The following is a 21,525-nucleotide window of genomic DNA, read 5'->3' on the forward strand; positions in this document are numbered from 1 at the left end:
CTGTTTTCCAAGTGCTCTGCTATTACATCTTTTATAATGGACTCTAGCATTTTCCCCACTACCCGATGTCAGGCTTACCGATCTATAATTCCCCGTTTTCTCTCTACCACCTTTTTTGAATAGTGGGGTTACATTAGCTACCCTCCAATCCATGGGAACTGTTTCAGAGTCTATAGAATTTTGGAAGATGACCAGCAATGCATCTACTATTTCTAGGGCCACTTCCTTAAGTACCCTAGGATGTAGATTATCAGGCCCTGGGGGTTTATCGGCCTTCAATCTCGCCAATTTCCCTAACACCATTTCCCTACAAATACTGATATCATTCAGTTCCTCCCTCTCATTAGACCCAATGTTCCCCGACATCTCTGGGAGTTTATTTATGTCCTCCTTTGTGAAGACAGAACCAAAGTATGTATTTAATTGGTCTGCCATGTCTTTGTTCCCCATTATAAATTCCCCTGATTCTGACCGCAAGGGACCTACGCTTGACTTCACCAATCTTTTTCTCTTCACATATCTATAGAAGCTTTTACAGTCAGTTTTTGTGTTCCCTGCAAGCTTACTCTCATACTCTATTTCCCCCCTCTTAATTAATCCCTTTGTCCTCCTTTGCTGAATCCTAAACTGCTCCCAATCCTCAGGTTTGCTGCTTTTTCTTGCCAATTTATATGTCCTCTCCTTGGATCTTATGCTATCCCTAATTTCCCTTGTTAGCCAATGTTGAGTCACCTTTTTTGTTTTATTTTTATGCCAAACAGGGATGAAAAAATTCTGTAGTTCATCCATGCGATCTTTAAATCTTTGCCATTGCCTATTCGCCGTCAACCCTTTAAGTAACATTCCCCAATCCATCCTAGCCAACTCGTGCCTCATACCATCATAGTTTCCTTTATTTAAATTCAGTACCCAAGTCTCTGACTCAACTACTTCACACTCCATCTTAATGAAGAATTCTATCATATTATGATCGCTCCTCCCCAATTTTTTTTTTGTCCCACTCCCACCTCCCTGCTCTTTCCCCATAGCCCCTGCAAATTTTCCCTTTCAAAAGGTCTGAGTAATGAGAAAAACCTGGTGAAATGTGGGCTCTTCAGTTTGGAAACGAAGTCTTAAAGGTTGGAAAATGTAAATCCAGGTGCTTAATTTAACAAAGTGTAAGAGTAGGACAAGGAGACACAAATTCAAACAAGTTAGAGGCAAAACAAGATGATGTGATGTGAGGGCGGGGAAGGAAATTCCCTGGTTTTCTGGATAGATGATACCCAACTTCATGTCGTTGAGGAAGTGACCAGGAATCTTCAACAGCGCAGCCAAGGTAGAGGATCCACAAAGCAGAAATTTAAGGCGCAGGAGGAGGCCATTCGGCCCATCGTGTCTGTGATGGCCGGAGGAGAGTTCTCCAGCCTAATCACACTTTCCAGCTCTCGGTCCGTAGCCCTGTAGGTTACGGCACTTCAAGTGCATATCCAAGTACTTCTTAAATGTGATGAGGGTTTCTGCCTCTACCACCCTTTCAGGCAGCGAGTTCCAGACCCCCACCACCCTCTGGGTGAAAAAAGTTCTCAACCCCCTGATTACTGACCTCTCTAAGGGAAATATGTCCTTCCTATCCACTCTATCTAGGCCCTCTTAATTTTATACACCTCCCCTCAGCCTCCTCTGATCCAAAGAAAACAACCCCAGCCTATCCAATCTTTCCTCATAGCTAAAATTCTCCAATCCTAGCAACATACTCGTAAATCTCCTCTGCACCCCCTCTAGTGCAATCACATCTTTCCTCTAACGTGGTGACCTAAACTGTACACAGTACTCTAGCTGCGGCCTAGCTAATGTTTTATACAGTTCTAGCATAACCTCCCTGCTCTTATATTCTATGCCTCGGCTAATAAAGGCATGCATCCCGTATGCCTTATTACCCACCTTATCTACCTGTCCTGCTACCTTCAGGGATCTGTGGACATGCATTCCAAGGTCCCTCTGTTCCTCTACACTTCTCAATATCACTGTCTGCTGTACCAATAATTCCATCATTTTAGAAGTCATAAGGAAATTGTAAGTATTTTAATTTTCTCAAACCGCAGTACCTGAAGCCCAGGACAGTCGCAATACCAGGGCAAGCCAAATCTTCAAACACAAGACCATTTTTTCCTGTACTTCAATTTAACTCTTTATCCTTAAATCTCCAGGTAACACTAACTTCTTTCAGCGTTTTTGTGAATGAAATGCAAGCAGTTCAGTTCGAAACATTTTCGTTTAGCCAAAAGCAACAAGTCAGTGACAGCTTTACAACAACCAGAACCCAGCGCTGTCCCGAGTGGAATCTGCAGAATCATTCTTTAAACATTTTTTTATGGGTCCCTGCAGTTTTACGAGTGGAAAGAGAGTTTGCACGTAACAGTTATCTTGTGTTAGTCACGTCACTTAAACTGGGGTCCCAGTCTGTGCAAACTGTTGAAAGAGTTCATTGATTCAGATTGATTTACAGATTGGGATACTGAGCAAGTAAGTCTGTTTCCCACCATACAATTTAAACTTGCACTCCAGGGAACTCTCTCAAAATGCACATTTGTGATCCTGAAGAACATCGCCACACATTTGCTGCGAAATTTTAAGTTTCCACTGCATAACCAGCGTGTTCCTAACAATAGTTTTCTTTATTCATTCTCAGGGTGTGGGTTTCGCTGGCATGGCCGGCATTTATTGCCCATCCCTAGTCGCCCCAAGGTGGTGGGCCCTCTTCCTGAACCACTTATCTGTAACGGTTATGATACAACGGAGTGACTTTCGAGGTCACTTCAGAGGGGCAGTTAAGAGTCAACCACGTTGGTGTGGGACTCGAGTCACATATAGGCCCAGACCGGGTAAGGACGGCAAATTTCCTTCCCTAAAGGACATTAGTGAACCAGCTGGGTTTTTATGACAATCCATCCGCTTCATGGTCACTTTTACTGACACCAGCTTTTTAATTTGCAGATATTTTTTAATTTAGAGAAAGAGCAGAGGGCCCGGACTGGGCCTATGTGTGACTCCAGTCCCACACCGACGTAGTTGACTCTTACCTGCACTCAAGTGGCCCAGCAAGCCACTCAGTTGTAACTAGGGATGGTCCAGAAATGCCAGCGCTGCTCACATCCCGATAATACATTTGTTTTTAAACTGCTCTCTGAACCCACACTGAAGGGTCCGCTCACTCCAGCACCAGCCGTGGCTCAGCTGATAGCGCTCGCGCCTCGGAGTCAGAAGGTTATGGGTTCAAGTCTCACTCCAAAGACTAGAGCCCCACAATCTAGGCCGACGCGCCCGGTGACAGTACTGAAGGAGTGCTGCACTGTCGGAGGTGCCGTCTTTCAGAGTAGACGTTAAACCGAGGCCCCCGTCTGCCCTCTCTGCACTATTAGAATAAGAGCAGGGGAGCTCTCCCCGGTGCCCTGGGCCAATATCTATCCCTCCACCAACACCAGAATGCTCATTATCACATTGTTGTTTGTGGGAGCTTGCTGTGCGCAAATTGGCTGCCGCATTTCCCACATTACAACAGTGATTACACTTCAAAAGTACTTCATTGGCTGTAAAGCGCTTTGGGACGTCCGGAGGTTGTGAATGGCGCTGTAGAAAGGCAAGTCTTTATTTCTTTCATGGCAAAGTTGTGAAACAAAATTCAGAGAAACTGGTAATTTGTGGGATGGCACCAGAAAAATGACCATGAAAGCCACCAGATTGTCAACAAAACCCAACCGGTTCACCAACCTGTCCAGGGAAGAGAACCTGCAACTTCCATCCAGTCTGGACCATGCGCGTCCAAGCTCACAATGCCTGGTTGACGGTTAACCGTGAAAAAGGGCAACCAGGGGTTGGCAATAAATGCGGCTATACCAATTTCATGTAATCAACATCGCGAGAATAAATAAATGGCCACAGTGCTACATAGAAACATAGAAGATCGGAGCAGGAGGAGGCCATTCGGCCCCTCGAGCCTGCTCCGCCATTCAATGCGATCATGGCTGATCATCCAAATTCAGTACCCTGTCCCTGCTTTCTGCCCATACCCCTTGATCCTTTTAGCCTTAAGAAATAATACGCTGGGAAGGGAAGAGGTTCCAGCTACAGCTCGTGTGTGCCGGGAGGATCGAACCAGCTGAGCTGTAACAAATGACTAAATGTACCCAGGGAATGCGCCTGTGAAACAATACCCCAGCAAGAAGACCTTATAAGCCGCCTAGCAAAATAACATTTAGTCAGCTGGTATTAAGTGCGAATCCCAACTAAGCCATCTGTTTCTCGGTAATTACGGGATTAGTGTTCATTTCTTATACAATTGCATTCATCAACATGCAAGTCTTACCACCACTAATCACTTGTCATTAATATGCCCCATACACACGGCCATACATTGGAACAGGAGGAGGCCATCCAGCCCCTCGAGTCTGATCTGCACTCAGAGATCATGGCTGATCTGCGACCAAACTCCATATAACCGCCTTTGCCCCATATCCCTTAATACTTTTGGTTAACAAAAATCTACCAACAACAACTTGTATTTATATATCGCCTTTAACGAAGTAAAATGTCCCATGGCGCTTCACAGGAGTATCAAGGCAAAAAATTTGACACCGAGCCACAGAGAGAAATTACGGCAGGTGACCAAAAGCTTGGTCAAAGAGGTAGGTTTTAAGGAGTGTCTTAAAGGAAGAAAGAGAGAGGTAGAGAGGCGGAGAGGTTTAGGCAGGAAATTCCAGAGCTTGGGGCCCAGGCAACAGAAGGCACGGCCACCAATAGTTGAGCGATTATAATCAGGGATGCTCAAGAAGGCAGAATTAGAGGAGCGCAGATATCTCGGGGCATTGTGGGGTTGAAGGAGATTACAGAGATAGGGAGGGGCGAGGCCATGGAGGGATTTGAAAACAAGAATAAGAATTTTGAAATCGAGGCGTTGCTTAACCAGGAGCCACTGAAGGGCAGCGAGCTCAGGGGTGATGGGTGAACGGGACTTGGTGCAAGTTAGGACACAGGCAGTCAAGTTTTGGATGACCTCAAGTTTACGTAGGGTAGAATGTGGGAGGCCAGCCAGGAGTGTGTTGGAATAGTAAAGTCTAGAGATAACAAAGGCATGGATGAGGGTTTCAACAGCGGATGAGCTGAGGTAAGGGAGAGGGGTGATAAGGGCAGATTCGAGGGAGAGGGGAACAGTACCAGAGGAAAGAGAACCGTTAACTGTCAGCTAACATGGGAGCCAGAAAAGGAAGTTGGGTGGTCAGCAGTTTGGTAGGAATAGGGTCAAGGGAGCAGGAAGTAGGTCTCATGGACAAGATGAGCACGGAGAGGTCATGAGGGGAGATCGGAGAGAAACTGGAGAGGGATGAGTGTTCAGGGCTAGGGCAAGGGGGAACCTTAGAGGAAGTTTGGCCCAGTGGGCTAGGGGAAGGAAAGGAAGTGGCAGAGGCAGCTGAACGGATGGTCTCAATCTTAGAGACAAAGAAGTCCATGAGCTCCTCTTACTTGTTGGAGGTGAGGGTGGAGGAGGCGGGGGAGAGGGCCTTAAGGCAGCAGTTAGCAGTGGAGAATGGGAGCCGGGGTTTATCTTTACATTCCAGAGTGATTCTGGAACAGTGAGCAGTTTTGGCAGACGAGAGCAGGACCCGATAATGCTTTATGTGGTCCAGCCAGATCTGGTGGTGAATGGCTAAACCAGTTGTCCGCCATATCCATTCAAGTCTGCGTCCCTTGGACTTAAGGGAGCAAAGATGAGGGGAAAAGGCCAGGGTGAGAGAGAGTAATTGTTTTAGTAGGGACTAGGGTATCAAAGGTGGTGGTGAGGATGTGGTTGAACAGATCAGTAGCTGCAAAAATGTTGTGGTGAATGGAGGGCCAAAGGCTGGACAGTTGGGATTTCATACGTGCAGTTGTAAGAGAGTTGGGGGGAAGAGTTTTTTCCGGGGGCGGACACAGAAGGACGCAGAGTTTTTTTTTGGGGGGGGGGGGGGGGGATTTGGGTGGAGAGCGATACGAGGAAGTGGTCAGAGATGGCCTTATCTGCGATTGACATGCTGGGAGTAGCGAGGCCACGAGATGGCAAGGTCGAGGGAGTGGTCATGAATATGGATTGGGGAGTTTACATGGAGGGAGAGATTAAGGGAGGATAGGAGACTAGTGAGCTCAGAGGAGAGAGAGCATGATGAATTGAGATGGAGGTTGAAATGACTGAGGATGAGAAGTCGTTTGGTGCAGAGTCTGAGAGAAGAAAGCAGTGAAGATATCTCTCTAACAACATTTTTATGGTACTAACAATCTATCAATCTCAGATTTAAAATTAACAATTGATCTAACATAACTGCCTTTTGCAGGAGAGTTTTCCAAACTTCTACCGCCCTGTGTGTGCAGAAGTGTTTCCTAATCACTACTGAAAGGTCTGGCTCTAATTTTTAGACTATGCCCCCAGTCTTAGACTCCCCAAATAGCAGAAATAGTTTCTCTCGGTCGACCCTATTTGTTCCCCTTAATATCTTGAAAACATCAGTAAAATATTGGAATGGAAACATACGCAGATATTGACTTTCAGACTCTCGAGTAACAAAAGAATTCTCTTTTTAAAGAGAACTGTGCTAAGAGGGTCAATGCAACAGGTAAAACATTTTTAAAGGTGGAGCTTCTATGCCCTAGAATCCAGATGCATTTTAACCACTCCCGCTGCTGTCCAGCTTTGCACCGTCTCCTTCTCCTACACACTTACATCAAAGCACATAACCTGCAGACTTGTGAGTAGAATTACTGTCATATAACTTCCATTTAATTTGTTTTAGAATTCAATTTTGAGATCCCAAAGTCCCACAAACAGTGTTCCCAATCAAGCTTACGTTTAGTTACCACGTCAAGGGCCTGATGTGGAATCAGAGGCTATTCTAGGAGCTGTTGGAAGTTTGCAGCACACGAGGTGACCAATTGGCCCACTGGGGCAAGGCTGAGCCAGCAACTTACAGCACCTCTCGTGTGGGAGAATGTCCCAAGACAAGAAATGGGAGACAGGCAGGCAGAGAGAAATACAAGTGGAGAGACGAGATTTAAGAGGCATAGAAGGGACCTCTGAAGGATGCAAGAGAGGTGGTGTGGAGGAGTGATTGCTAGAGAGTTCCAGAAGGTAGGAGCATAGTGACAGAGATCAAGCACTGATGGTAGAGGAGGGAACAAGCAAGAAGCCAGAGTCAGAGCAGGGGACAGGGGCATATGGTTGGAGAAGATCCCAGTCCAGACACGAGCACCAAAATCTCGGCTGACACTCCAGTGCAGTAACTAAGGGAGTGCTGCACTGGCGAAGGTGCCGTCTTTCGGATGAGACATTAAACCGAGGCCCCGTCTGCTCTCTCAGGTGGACGTAAAAGGTGCCATGGCCACTATTTCGAAGAACAGCAGGGGAGTTATCCCTGGTGCTCTGGCCAATATTTATTCCTCAACCAACATCCCTAAAATGCAGATTATCAGGTCATTATCACATTGCTGTTTGTGGGAGCTTGCTGTGTGCAAACTGGCTGCCGCAGGGAGAATTCCCCTGATCTTCTTCGAAATACTGCTGTGGGATCTCTCACCTGAGAGAGCAGACGGGGCCCTCAGCTTAACATCACATCCGAAAGACGGCACCTCCGACAGTGCAGCACTCCCTCAGTACTGTACTGGAGTGTCGGCCTGGATTTTGTGCTCAAGTCTCTGGAGTGGGGCTTGAACCAGCAACCTTCTGAAGCAGAGGCAAGAGCGCTGCCCACTGAGCCACGACTGAAATCACAAATTGCTTCACAGATGGAATCAATGGATGGAAGCATGGATTAAAGTTTCAGGGGCAGAGTGAGAGAGGTCGGAACATAATCGGACAATATTGCAGAGGTGAAAAATTGCAATCTTAAGAACAAGCAGGCTGTGGGCCCATAGGGTACGTTCAGGGTCTAAACAGACGCAGAGATTACAGACCATCCATTCTAGCCTGAGCATGGAACTTGGACTGTAAACGGTTCAAAAAAGGTACAAATAATGACAGGAACCAAAAAAGATGGCTTCAGTTTTGCAATGTTGAGCTGGAGAAAATTACAACCTATCTAGGCCTTAATATCTGAGACACAGTCAGAGGGATGGAGGGGGGTCATATGGTTGAGGGAGAATACACAGATAGAAGAGAAGCAGGGAAGGGGTTTGGCAAACAAGGACATAATCAAGGAAAATAAGCTCCGTGCAGTAAATGGTGAAGTGGGAGGAGAAGCAATTGGTAATTAAAACACCTGACTCCTTACCAGAATACGACTTCAAGGGCACCAGACCCCTCACTTGAACGGTCATTCTTCATGTGTGAACCTAGATGGTGTGCATCACCAGGCTATTCAGCTGCAGGGTGCATCACAGCCCAGCACTGTCCTTGGCGGGCACCCACACACTAGCAGGAGTCGTCGCTGGCTAGCAATTAGGAGCAGGTCCCTGTTCGGTTATGCTCTCCTTAACCCAGGAGCGCTGAAACCAATTATACTGTCACCGTGACTGAAATAATCTACCTCTGCGCAGGCCAGTGCTCAAAACTGGGGCATTCCTGGTATGCGTGAAGCAGCTAAATGCTTTCTAAACCAGTTGGTCCATCGATTCAGAATGTATCATTTGTTAAGCAGATTCTTTGATATAATCAAGTAACTTGACAACACCACAAGCTACAAGAACAATACTGAGCAAAAACAGTGGCTGGGAAGATGAATCAAAACAAGTTCTGACAAACAGAGGCCCGATAGATTAACACTGCAATCTGTCAATAAGGGATTAATTGCAATGCTTGGGAGTTTAATTAACAGTTCTCCCACCCTGCGCTCATTCTGTTAGCCAATCAAGGTCCTGAAATAATCTGTTTCAACACTGCAAAGAAAATCTCCAAAATCAGGAGAGATTTGAAGTGTAAAAGAATCAAATCTGCACGTGGACTGTTCTTTGCTTAGATCCAACAATGGTTTTGAAAATATCTGTGGAGCTGGTGAGTAAAGCCACTGCTGGGCATCGTACTCAAGCACAAAGAACAAGGTCCCAGCTTCAATTGCCAGTCGATTTTCTTGGCCAAGTTGGGGGCAGGGGAAGGACTACAATTAGCCTCACTGCTTGGGATAGGAAATGAAATCTTTTATATCTGCTCTTGGTACGTGGTTGACGCAGTCAAGGCCAAACTTTCTGCCCATCATTAGTTGCTCCAAGGTGGTGGTGGCCATTATCCTTCAACCATTCCAGTCCTTGTGGTGATGTGTTAGGTAGGAAATTCTAGGATATGGGCCCAGCAATGATGAAGGAACAGCAATAAATGGCTGTCAGGGTGGTATGCGATTTGGAGGTGATGGTCTCCCCACAGTATTGCTGCTCTTGACCTTCTTGGTGATGGAGGTGCTGTCAAAGTAAACTTGTCAAGTTGCTGCAGTGCATCCTGTAGCTCGTATACAGTGCAGCAGTGGTGGACGGGGTATATATGGAGTCCTGGAGTTGGGTACTGATCAAGGTAACAGCTCGGTCTTGGATGGCAGCGAGCTTCTTGAGTGTTGTTGTGGCTGCGCCATCCAGGCAAACGGTGACTATTCCAATACTCTCCTGACTTGAGCCTTTGTAGGTGGTGGAGAGGCTTTGAGGAGTTGGAAGGTTAACCACTCTTTGCTGATTACCCACCGTCTACCCTGCTCTAACAGCCAGTGGTAATATGGCTGGCCTAGTTCAGATTCCAAGATATTTATGTTTTTCTCTCTCCCACAGGGCAGCTGTCTTTCATTCTGCCAGCGCAATTCACACTTCACCTCGAGCCATCCTTTGTCTCTTAACCTGTCCCATTACCATCTCGTCTCACCTTCAATATCTCTTAATGTCTCTTTACTTCTCCTGCCTTCCATCCTATCACAGACCTTCCCTTTTGTTCTTTCATCCCCTCCCCCATTTCCCAGCCCCTAAACTTGCTTTTAAATCTGCTCCATTTCCTGCTTTTTTCCAGTTCTGATGAAGGGTCTTCGACCTGAAGCGTTAACTCTGTTTCTCTCTCCCCGGATGCTGCCTGGCCTGCTGAGTTTTTCCAGCATTTTCTGTTGTTATTCCAAGATATTAATGGTGGGGACATGGCGATGGTTAGTCATTGAAGGTCAAGGGGAGAAGGCTGGGCTTTCTTATTCAAGACGGCCATTACCTGCCACTTTGTGGTGCAAATGTTACCTGCCACTTGTCAACCCAAGCTTGCATGTCATCCAGGTCCTGTCGCAGGCTGGGCTGCTTCACTATCAGAGGAGCTGAACACTGGAATCTTCAGCGAACAGCCCCACCCCTGATCTTATGGCAGAGGGAAGGTCACTGATGAATCACCTGAAGTTGGTTGGGACAAGGATGCTTCCCCGAGGAACTCCTGCAATGGTGTCCTGGGGCTGCGATGACTGACTTCCGACAATCTCATCCATGTTACGTGGAGAGACTGAAGAAACTGGCGCGGTTCTCCTTACAGCAGAGAAGGTGAAGAGATTTGATAGAGGTGTTCAAAATTATGAAGGGTTTAGATAAGAGTAGATAAGGAGAAACTGTTTCCAGTGGCAGGAGGTTCATTAACCAGAGGACACAGATTTAAGGTGATTGGCGAAACAACCAGAGGCGACTCGAAGAAACTTTTTTTTTTTTTACACAGCAAGTTATGATCTGGAATGCGCTGGCTGAAAGGGCGGTGGAAGCAGATTCAATAGCTCTATCAAAGATCTGACAGAGGCCGGTGGACTTCCTTCTGTGCGGTATCATTCTCTAATTCTATCTTCCTTTGCGTCAGGTGCGACTCCAGCTTCGGAATCCCCCGTTCCTTATCCTTCGAAGCGTTAATACACAGCCAGGCTGGAAGTGTCCAAGTGCTACAACTTATTCCTCACTTGACTCTGCTCTCCATCCTCACTCAGCATTGCTCCGATTCTGTTCACACAGCCAAGGTTAACTGGTTTACAAAATGGTGGTCAAGGCGACAGCAAAGTTCCGCTTCAGATTATTTTAATTAACTGTACGCACAAAAAAATTCCATTATTGGAAATAATATCCTCCGAAGATAAGCCCCATAACTGAGCAAAGTTATTGCCAATCATCTATCACCAGAATTACACACGCACCATTCTTTAGGCATTAATTAGCCAATGTCTAAAGGTTTTACAACGAACAGCACAATAAAAAATATCCCCACGCACACAGATTTAGATAACAGGAGTTTAAGGGGATGCATTTTTCAAATCAACACATAGGGGGGATTGATTAACCAAGGAATGACATAACTTTTATTTATATAGCACCTTTAACATAATAAAATGTCCCAAGGCGCTGCACAGAAGCGATAGCAAACAAGATTTGATGGCGAGCCAGAGAAGGAAATATTAGGGCACAAAGATAGGTTTTAAGGAGCATCCTAAAGGAGGAAAGAGAGGTAGAGAGGCGGAGCTATTAAAATCAGGGATGCTCAAGAGGCCAGAATTAGAGGAGCGCAGATATCTCAGAGGGTTGTAGGGCTGGAGGAGGTTACAGAGATAGGGAGGGGCGAGGCCGTGGAGGGATTTGAAAACAAGGATGAAAATTTTGAAATCGAGGTGTTGCTTAACCGGGAGCCAAGGTAGGTCAGCGAGCACAGGGGTGATGGTGAACGGGATGTGGTGCGAGTTAGGACACGGGCAGCCGAGTTTTGGTGAGCTCGGGTTTACGGAGGGTGGGAGATGGGAGGCTGGTCAGGAAAGCTTTGGAGCAGTCAAGTCTAGAGGTAATAGGCATGGACCAGGGTTTCAGCAGCAGGTGAGCTGAGGCAGGGGTGGAGTCAGGTGATGTTAGAGCTGGAAATGCACGATCTTAGTGATGGAGCGGATGTGTGTTCGGAAGCTCATCTCGGGGTCAAATAAGACACCAAGGTTGCGAATGGCCTGGTTCAGCCTCCGACTGATGCCAGGGAGAGGGATGGAGTTGGTGGCGGGGGCTGAAGACAATGTCTTGTTTTCTCAATACTCCTGCAGGATGTCATTGATGGGAGACAAACCATTTTCAGTTGACTATAGGGAAACCGAGGCAGATATACAATTTTTTTTTTTTTTTTTTTTTTTTTTTTTAAAAAGATGTACTCAAAATGCTTAAACACAGCTCCGTTACATTTGTCTGTCAGTTTGTATAGAAGGCTTAAACACATTCAAATTTATTGTGGTGCAACAGTTTATTTTAACCTCCCGTGGAAACAGCCCCCACCCAAGAGCTATCCAACTAAAATTTGCTGAAGCAGGTCAAATCCCCATGCAGGAGGCTGGCCCCGCTGTAAAAACCGAGTTAGAGCGTCTCGCCTGGCGCGGGAGTAGAGAGGCTACAAAACTGGCTTCAGGCCACTTGCTCCCCTTTCCCCAGTTTTACAGGTAGGTGGAGAGCAATAAAAGCAACCCTTTCATCAGCTGTCGAGGGCCCCGGACACCATCCCAGGGCCAGAACCGGCGCTGCAAAAACCGAACCATCAGCTCGCAGTCCGCTCCACGCATCTCCCTAAATATTCAGCCATGTCACAGAGCATTCAGGCAACTAAATCAGCCGACCGGCTTCTTGGAAGCTAGTACATTTAGGGTTAAGAGGTGCCCCACAAGCGCGGGGACTGGGCACCACAGTTAAACACGCATTCGATTAAAATGGCAGCGCATTCAAATAGTTTGGTTGAACGAAAATTTGCGGTATTTGCATAATTTGTCAGCAATTAGCATATTGAAACAAGACAGTCAAAACTGCAATGATGAAATGGGATTAGCGATTATTGTTATAGCAACATTAGCCGCAAGTTAGCGCTGATACACAAAGCTGGCCGTGGCTGGAAGCAAGTCCGTTCCCACAATTTGCCCAAGGAAAAGTAGGGAAAGAGGGAGAGAAGAGAGAGGAGAAGGTAGAGGTAAGGGATGGAAGTTACGTCACACCCAAAGTTAATGCAATGCTACCGTCACTCAGCCTTGCTCATTTACATGGCTGCTGGCACCACGACCCTGGAAGGAGCTTTGAGCTGTCGAAGCCTTACCTTTATTCACAGTAAAGCCCTCAAGACATCGCTCTGAGAAGCAACTATATAAAACGCAGACTGTTCTAGCCATCGCTGTAGAAAAACTGGCTCTCCGCTATCATCAGAAGCAGTTAGGTTGGAGCAGTTAACATATTTAACTGTGCCGGACTCCAAGAAACCGGGAGCTTATCATCCGCCGCAGCTTTTAAAATATAAAAGTGTCTCGAAGTTGCCAGTGGCTGCCTGCTCCACCCCCTCACCCGGAAGCAGTGCGGTGGTGGGCCAGAGGGATGGAACCCAAGCAAGTAAAATGGGGTGGAGAGTGGGCAAAAAGTGCAAAATATATTCCCAGTATGACAGGAGATGCCGAGACGGACACTGACAATTTAATCGGATGGCCGGCCCACATCAATAATAGACGGGTTTCTACCCTAAATGTTAACCCGTCTTCTCTTTCATATGCTGACTGACCCGCCTTGTATTTCTAGTATTCTCTACTTTTTTTCCCCCAGATTTCCAGCATTTAGAGTTTCCTTTTTACCAAACACGGTTGTTTCAAAAGAAGAGTTCCCCCCGTGTCCTGGCCAATATTTATCCCTCAGTCAACATCCCTAAAACAGATGATCTGGTCATTATCACATTGCTGTTTGTGGGAGCTTGCTGTGCGCAAATTGACTCGTGTTTCCTACATTACAACAGTGGCTACACTTCAAAAGTCGTCGTCATCTTCTTAGGCAGTCCCTCGGGAACCGAGGATGACTTGCTTCCACATTAAAAAGGAGTTCTCAGGTGACTGATGAGTCCAATGCGGGACCTACAGTCTCCGTCACAGGTGGGGCAGACGGTGGTTGAAGGGGCGGGCGGGTGGGGTGCTTGGGTTGATGTGCGCTGTTTGTGCTTGGCTTCCGCTTGCTCCCGAAGAGACTCGAGGTGTTCGGCGCCTTCCCGGATGCTTCTCCTCCACTTTGTGCGGTCTTGGGCCAGGGATTCCCAGGTGTCGGTGGGGATGTTACACTTTTCCCAAGGAGGCTTTGAGGGTGTCCTTGAAGCGTTTCCTCTGCCCACCTGGGGCTCTCTTGCCGTGCCGGAGCTCCGAGTAGAGCGCTTGTTTTGGGAGTCTCGTATTGGACATGCAGACAATGTGACCCGTCCATCGGAGCTGATCGAGAATGGTCAAAGCTTCGATGCTGGGGATGTTGGCAAAAGTACTTCAGAAGTACTTTGTATGCGGCATACACTTCAGGAAGGATGTCAAGGCCTTAGAGAGGGTACAGAAAGATTTACTAGAATGGTACCAGGGATGAGGGACTTCAGTTATGTGGATTGACTGGAGAAGCTGTGGTTGTTCTCCTTGGAGCAGATAAGGCTAATGAGAGATTTGATAGAAGTGTTCAAAATCATGAATGGTTTCGTTAGAGTAAATAAGGAGAGACTGTTTCCAGTGGCAGGAGGTTCGATAACCAGAGGACACAGATTTAAGGTGAGGAAAGAACCAGAGGGGAGATGGTGAGAATTTTTTTTTCCCCGCAGCGAGTTGTTGTGATCTGAACTGCGCTGCCTGAAAGGGCAGTGGAAGCAGATTCAATAGTAACTTTCAGAAGAGATTTGGATAAAATACTTGAAGGGTGAAAACTGTTCCCAGAAAGGAGTTAAAACCCTGGCCGCTTTTTCCACACAGTAACCAAGTGAAGCTGAAACAAAGTGTAACCGCTGTCCTGGAAATCAGCTAACAGACCAAAGACTGAAGCCGGGACCTCGCGGTCTGCATGACTCAGTTCCACACCACGAGACCCTAAACTGTAAACCACAATTGACAATCCAACCACTAACACGAGACGGCATGCAATTACACATCTGTGCAATTCCTCTCCACATTCAAGAAAAGGCACACATACTCGTAATTTCCAAATTGGGCAAAGTGCTTCCTGTACAAACAACAATTTTAAAACGGGGCAAGGGGGGAGGGGGGGTGATAATTTAATGCAGTCTCTTCTCTGTGCTGCTCACAATCAGGCTGATTCACCAAGATGAAATTATGTTGCATATCGAAACCAGAACATTTCACTAATCCAAACTGAATGCAGGTCACACATTCTACCTCAGTCTCAGTGGATCAGACTCGTGCCGTGTTTAGGCCACAGAAAACAGCTCAAAAAGTATCCGGAGCCCCTCTCTTGACAAGATTGATAAAATCCAGGCTGTAAATGAATACACTCACTGCCTCAGCCTGCCTTTTGTCAAGTTTCTTGTCCGCAGCCCTCAGGCAAGCTCTCTAACAGAAGGAGCACAGCGAAATCCCAGACACTGCTCAGCGTGGGAACCCACTCAACAGGCTGGGAAAACATCGAAAGTAAAGCATTTCTAGATCATCTTTTACAACCTCAGGATGTTCCAAAGCACTTTACAACCAATTAAGTACTTTTGAAGTGTAATCACTATAGGAAATGCGGCAGCCAAATTGTGCACAGAAATGTCCCACAAACAGCAATGAAATAAATGAGCAGATCATTTGATTTAGTGATGCTGGTTGAGAGATAAATATTGGCCCCAGGGAGAACACTCTGCTCCTCTTCAAATAGTGCTGTGGGATCTTTTACATCCACCTGTGGGGGCAGGCGGAGCCTTGGTTTAACATTTTATCAAAGGACTGCTCCGCCAACAGTGCGGCACTCCCTCAGTACTGCCCCTCCGACAGTGCAGCGCTCCCTCAGTACTGCCCCTCCGACAGTGCGGCGCTCCCTCAGTACTGCCCCTCCGACAGTGCAGCGCTCCCTCAGTACTGCCCCTCCGACAGTGCGGCACTCCCTCAGTACTGCCCCTCCGACAGTGCGGCACTCCCTCAGTACTGCTCCTCCGACAGTGCGGCACTCCCTCAGTACTGCCCCTCCGACAGTACGGCGCTCCCTCAGTACTGTACTGAGTGTCAACTTACCACCTGGATTATGTGCTCAAGTATCTGGAGTGGGGCTTCAACCCACAACCTTCTGAGTCAGAGGCGAGAGTGCTACCCAGAGGCAAAAACGTCCAATTCCCTGAAAGTGCAAGCTGATAAGGCCAATATAGAGTTTGGGGTATTACAGATGGGAGCATATATCAGCAGAGTAAAGAAGTAATGATGAATGTATACAAAATGGTGATGTCACAGTTAGAGAACAATGTGAAGTTTCATGTGTCCCATTATAGAAAGAGCATTAAAATGAGAGATTATTTCAAAGAGGAGCCAGGGAGTTCTCCCCGGTGTCTTGGCCAATATTTATCTCTCAAATATCACAAAAAAAACAGATTATACAGTCAATGGTCTCAGCTAGTTGTGGGATCTTGCTGTGCACAAATTGGCTGCTGCATTTCCTACATAACTACACTTCAAATGTACTTCATTGGTTGTATGGCGCTTTGGGACGTTCTGAGAAAGGCGCTATATAAATGCAAGTCTTTCTTTATGTAGGAGTGATTTAATGGAGGTGTTTAAAGTTACGAAGAGAAGGGGTCAGGGTAGATACAGGCTGTTCCCAGTGATTGAGAAGTCCAGAACAAGTGGATATAGATACAAGATTAAATATAAGAGAATTAGGACAGAGAGCAAGAGAAACAGAATGTTGCGACTGTGAAATGCACTACTGGAGTTTGAGACTGAGCAGAGACAATGTCAATGTTTAAGAATAGATTAGATAGGTGGTCGAAGGAATGGGGAATTAAGGGATGCAGGAACAGGACGGGTACATGGGATGATAATTACTGCTCGTGTGGAGGGTAAAGGCCAGCACAGACGGGTTGGGCGAAACAGTCTGTTTGTGTTGTAATTCGATTAACTTATAGCATAGGTCCACCAGGAACATGGCAAGGATGGGAAACTGTAGGAGAAAGCAACAGAGATCTGGCGGACAAGTTTTTTATCCCCCCCTCCTGAAGGCACCAACTCCTTGCTGGAGCACTGTTCCACAGGCTCCGAAGGCACCAACTCCTTGCTGGGGCACTGTTCCACAGGCTCCTGAAGGCACCAACTCCTTGCTGGGGCACTGTTGCACTGGCTCCGAAGGCACTAACTCCTTGCTGGGGCACTGTTCCACAGGCTCCGAAGGCACCAACTCCTTGCTGGGGCACTGTTCCACAGGCTCTGAAGGCACCAACTCCTTGCTGGGGCACTGTTCCACAGGCTTCTGAAGGCACCAACTCCTTGCTGGGGCACTGTTCCACAGGCTCTGAAGGCACCAACTCCTTGCTGGGGCACTGTTCCACAGGCTCTGAAGGCACCAACTCCTTGCTGGGGCACTGTTCCACAGGCTCCTGAAGGCACCAACTCCTTGCTGGGGCACTGTTCCACAGGCTCCTGAAGGCACCAACTCCTTGCTGGGGCACTGTTCCACAGGCTCCTGAAGGCACCAACTCCTTGCTGGGGCACTGTTCCACAGGCTCCTGAAGGCACCAACTCCTTGCTGGGGCACTGTTCCACAGGCTCCTGAAGGCACCAACTCCTTGCTGGGGCACTGTTCCACAGGCCCCGGATGCCCTCTGCTATTTCACCCAACCGCTCATGACTCGTGTGTGAGCTTGAGCGTCAGTTTGAGCAGGCTACTCAATGGGCAGGAGGAACCACAGCAGAATCCCACCCCATCGGTATCATTGTCCACGTAGATGCAAATACATATTTCCAATCGAGGTTGGGGAAGAGAGAGGGAGAGTTACTGAATAACCAATAGGAGTAGGAACTCTGGCGAAGTGTCAGCTGTGACTCAGTGGGTCGCACTCTCGCCTGAGTCCGAAGGTTGTGGGTTCAGGTCCCACTCCAGAGATTTGAGCACAAAATAAAAATCTAGGCTGACCCTCCAATGCAGTGCTGCAGAAGCGCCGTCTTTTGGATGAGACCTTCAACCGAGGCCCCATCTGCCCTCTCAGGTGGACATAAAAGATCCCATGGCCACTATTTCAAAGAGGAGTAGGTGAGTTATCCCCAGTGTCCTGGGGCCAATATTTATCCCTCAATCAACATCACTAAAAACAGATTATCTGGTGATTATCACATTGCTGTTTGTGGGAGCTTGCTGTGTGCAAATTGGCTGCCGCGTTTCCTACGTTACAAGTGACTACACTTCAAAAGTACTTCATTGGCTGTAAAGCACTTTGGGATGTCCGATGGTCATGAAAGGCGCTGTAGAAATGCAAGTCTTTTTTTCCTAATTCTTCGCTGCCTAATTTCACATTCTTGTTGCTGTCCCAACCCAGATCAGCTAGTTCAGCAGAGACTGAATTTGTCCTGGTCGACACCGCTCAGCGAGTTAATGTGCTCAGGACCCCCTACTGGCTATTTCCAGGGTGACATCTAGAGGCCTGGGAGGAAATCGACCCTGAAGGAAAATGACTCCGCTAAGTGTGGCAGTTTGGCTCAGTGGTACCACTCGCACCCAAGTTAGCAGATCGTGGGTTCAAACTCTACTCTAGTACTTGGGCATAATCTAGGCTGCCACTTGTGTGTGTTACTGAGGGAATGCTGTATTGTCGGAGGCGCCATCTTTCAGATGAGGTGTTAAACTGAGACCCCAGCCACCTGTGGACATAAAAGCTCCCATGGAACTAGTCAGTGAGCTGGAGTTGTGGCCAACATCTGTCCATCAACCGCCACCACAGGCTGTCTGGGCATTTATCTCATTACTGTTTGTGGGACCTTGCTGTGCATAAACTGGGTGCCACGTTTATCTGCATTACTACAGTGACTATGCTTCAAAAGTTAATTCATTGGCTGCGAAGCACTTCGGGATGCCCTGAGGATGTGAAAGGCGCTATACGAATATACAAAACTGACACGAAAAAAACAGCTGGTCCATCAAGCCTGCCCCACACCATGATGGCCAGAGTATCGAGTCTAAACACCTCTTCCCTTCCTTCCCACCCCCTCTAATCGCCGAGGAGAGGCAAAGAAAACAGAAAAAACCCAGAGCCAATAAGGGAAAAAATAATCTGTAAAATTCCTCTCCAACCCCCTCAGGCGATTGAAACCAGTCCAGTGTATTATTTCAAGTTCTTTGTATCAAATGCAGTGATCTCAGCAAGACAAAAAGCCTATGGGGAAATCTATCATGCTGCATAAGCAGCTGAAATATCAGCCAGAGACACTCAGTGAAGACCGTTTGACAGCAGGCATTCCCTGAGCCAACCACAACAGCACCATTACATTCCAAGGCTGCACTATCTTTAGTCACGAAAGCACACATGCATCATACTTGTCCCAGAGACAGGTAACTGGAGACCAGCAAACCCTGACTGAACCAGTCTTTCCCAAAAATCCTTCGACAAACATTGTGCCACAAGTTATTTTTTATTTTAGCTGCCCTCTTCTCCTGAAGGTGCTGGATCATGCTGGGGGGAGGGGGCAAAAGCAGAGCTGGGAGGGGCAGGTTCACACGCATTGGCAGGCCTCTAGGATCCCATCCAGGTGGCCCGTGCTTTGTGTGTGCTGAGACAGTGAGTATTAGTGGGTTATTTGAAAGGGAAGGTTATCCAGGAGAGCAGATGAAGAGTATTGACAATATTCAGGCAAATTGTTCACTTTGTGAAAGGCTCAAGTACTTGGGCACAAGTTAAAGATTAGGATATTAGCAGAAGGAGGGAAGTCAGGTGAAAGTTTTTCATCTTGAGAGGTGGATATTAGTTATTTGGAAGGCCTTTGCAGCTGGTAAGTATGAAATGTCAAGAGGCACTTGAATATATTTCTAGGGTGGGGTCGAGGGTAGACAGGTGGGATTAAGGGATGTGGTCAGATTTTTTTTAATATTCGTTTATGGGATGTGGGCGTCGCTGGCAAGGCCAGCATTTATTGCCCATCCCTAATTGCCCTCGAGATGGTGGTGGTGAGTCGCTTTCTTGAACCGCTGCAGTCCGTGTGGTGAAGGTACTCCCACAGTGCTGTTAGGGAGGGAGTTCCAGGATTTTGACCCAGCGACGATGAAGGATCGGCGATATACTTCTAAGTCAGGATGGTGTGTGACTTGGAGGTGGTGGTGTTCCCATGCGCCTGCTGCCCTTGTCCTTGGTGGAAGAGGTCGCGAGTTTGGGAGGTGCTGCCGAAGAAGCCTTGGCGAGTTGCTGCGGTGCATCTTGTAGATGGTACACACTGCAGCCACAGTGCGCCAGTGGTGGAGGGAGTGAATGTTTAAGGTGGTGGACAGGGTGCCAATCAAGCGGGCTGCTTTGTCCTGGATGGTGTCGAGCTTCTTGAGTGTTGTTGGAGCTGCACTCATCCAGGCAAGTGGAGAGTATTCCATCACACTCCTGACTTGTGCCTTGTAGATGGTGGAAAGGCTTTGGGGAGTCAGGAGGTGAGACACTCACTGCAGAATACCTAGCCTCTGACCTGCTCTTGTTACCACAGTATTTATGTGGCTGGTCCAATTAAATTTCTGGTCAATGATGACTCCCAGGATGTTGATGGTGGGGGATTCGGCGATGGTAATGCCATTGAATGTCAAGGAGCGGTGTTTGGACTCTCGCTTGTTGGAGATAGTCATTGCCTGGCACTTCTGTGGCGTGAATGTTACCTGTCACTTATCAGCCCAAGCCTGAACGTCGTTCGGGTCTTGTTGCATGCAGGCATGGACTGTTTCATTATCGGAGTTGTGAATGGCACTGAACACTGTGCAATCATCAGCAAACATCCCCACTTCTGACCTTATGATGGAGGGACGGTCATTGATGAAGCAGTTGAAGATGGTTGGGCCTAGAACACTGCCCTGAGGAACTCCTGCAGCGATGTCCTGGGGCTGAGGGATGTGGTCAGACGGCGGGGCTGAGGGATGTGGTCAGGCGGCGGGGCTGAGGGATGTGGTCAGGCGGCGGGGCTGAGGGATGTGGTCAGGCGGCGGGGCTGAGGGATGTGGTCAGGCGGCGGGGCTGAGGGATGTGGTCAGGCGGCGGGGCTGAGGGATGTGGTCAGGCGGCGGGGCTGAGGGATGTGGTCAGGCGGCGGGGCTGAGGGATGTGGTCAGATGGCGGGGCTGAGGGATGTGGTCAGATGGCGGGGCTGAGGGATGTGGTGGGGCTGAGGGATGTGGTGGGGCTGAGGGATGTGGTCAGATGGCAGGGCTGAGGGATGTGGCGGGGCTGAGGGATGTGGTCAGGTGGCGGGGCTGAGGGATGTGGTCAGGTGGCGGGGCTGAGGGATGTGGTCAGGTGGCGAGGCTGAGGGATGTGGTCAGGTGGCGGGGCTGAGGGATGTGGCGGGGCTGAGGGATGTGGTCAGGCAGCGGGGCTGAGGGATGTGGTCAGGCGGCGGGGCTGAGGGATGTGGCGGGGCTGAGGGATGTGGCCAGGTGGCGGGGCTGAGGGATGTGGCGGGGCTGAGGGATGTGGTCAGATGGTGGGGCTGAGGGATGTGGTCAGGTGGCGGGGCTGAGGGATGTGGTCAGGTGGCGGGGCTGAGGGATGTGGTCAGGTGGCGGGGCTGAGGGATGTGGTCAGGTGGCGAGGCTGAGGGATGTGGTCAGATGGCGAGGCTGAGGGATGTGGTCAGATGGCGAGGCTGA

At 48.2% G+C, this 21,525-nt stretch overlaps 1 protein-coding gene across 4 annotated transcripts in view; it reads right to left on the minus strand.

The window, feature by feature from the left end:
• garre1 (granule associated Rac and RHOG effector 1) overlaps window positions 1–21,525 on the minus strand; it is a 201,966-nt gene that overhangs the window by 132,762 nt on the left and 47,679 nt on the right. The window lies entirely within an intron of this gene.

The sequence above is a fragment of the Somniosus microcephalus genome, chromosome 6, assembly GCF_052327205.1.
Source record: "Somniosus microcephalus isolate GS21.2 chromosome 6, FLI_Smic_1.0, whole genome shotgun sequence".
In the NCBI taxonomy this organism is placed as follows: domain Eukaryota; kingdom Metazoa; phylum Chordata; class Chondrichthyes; order Squaliformes; family Somniosidae; genus Somniosus; species Somniosus microcephalus.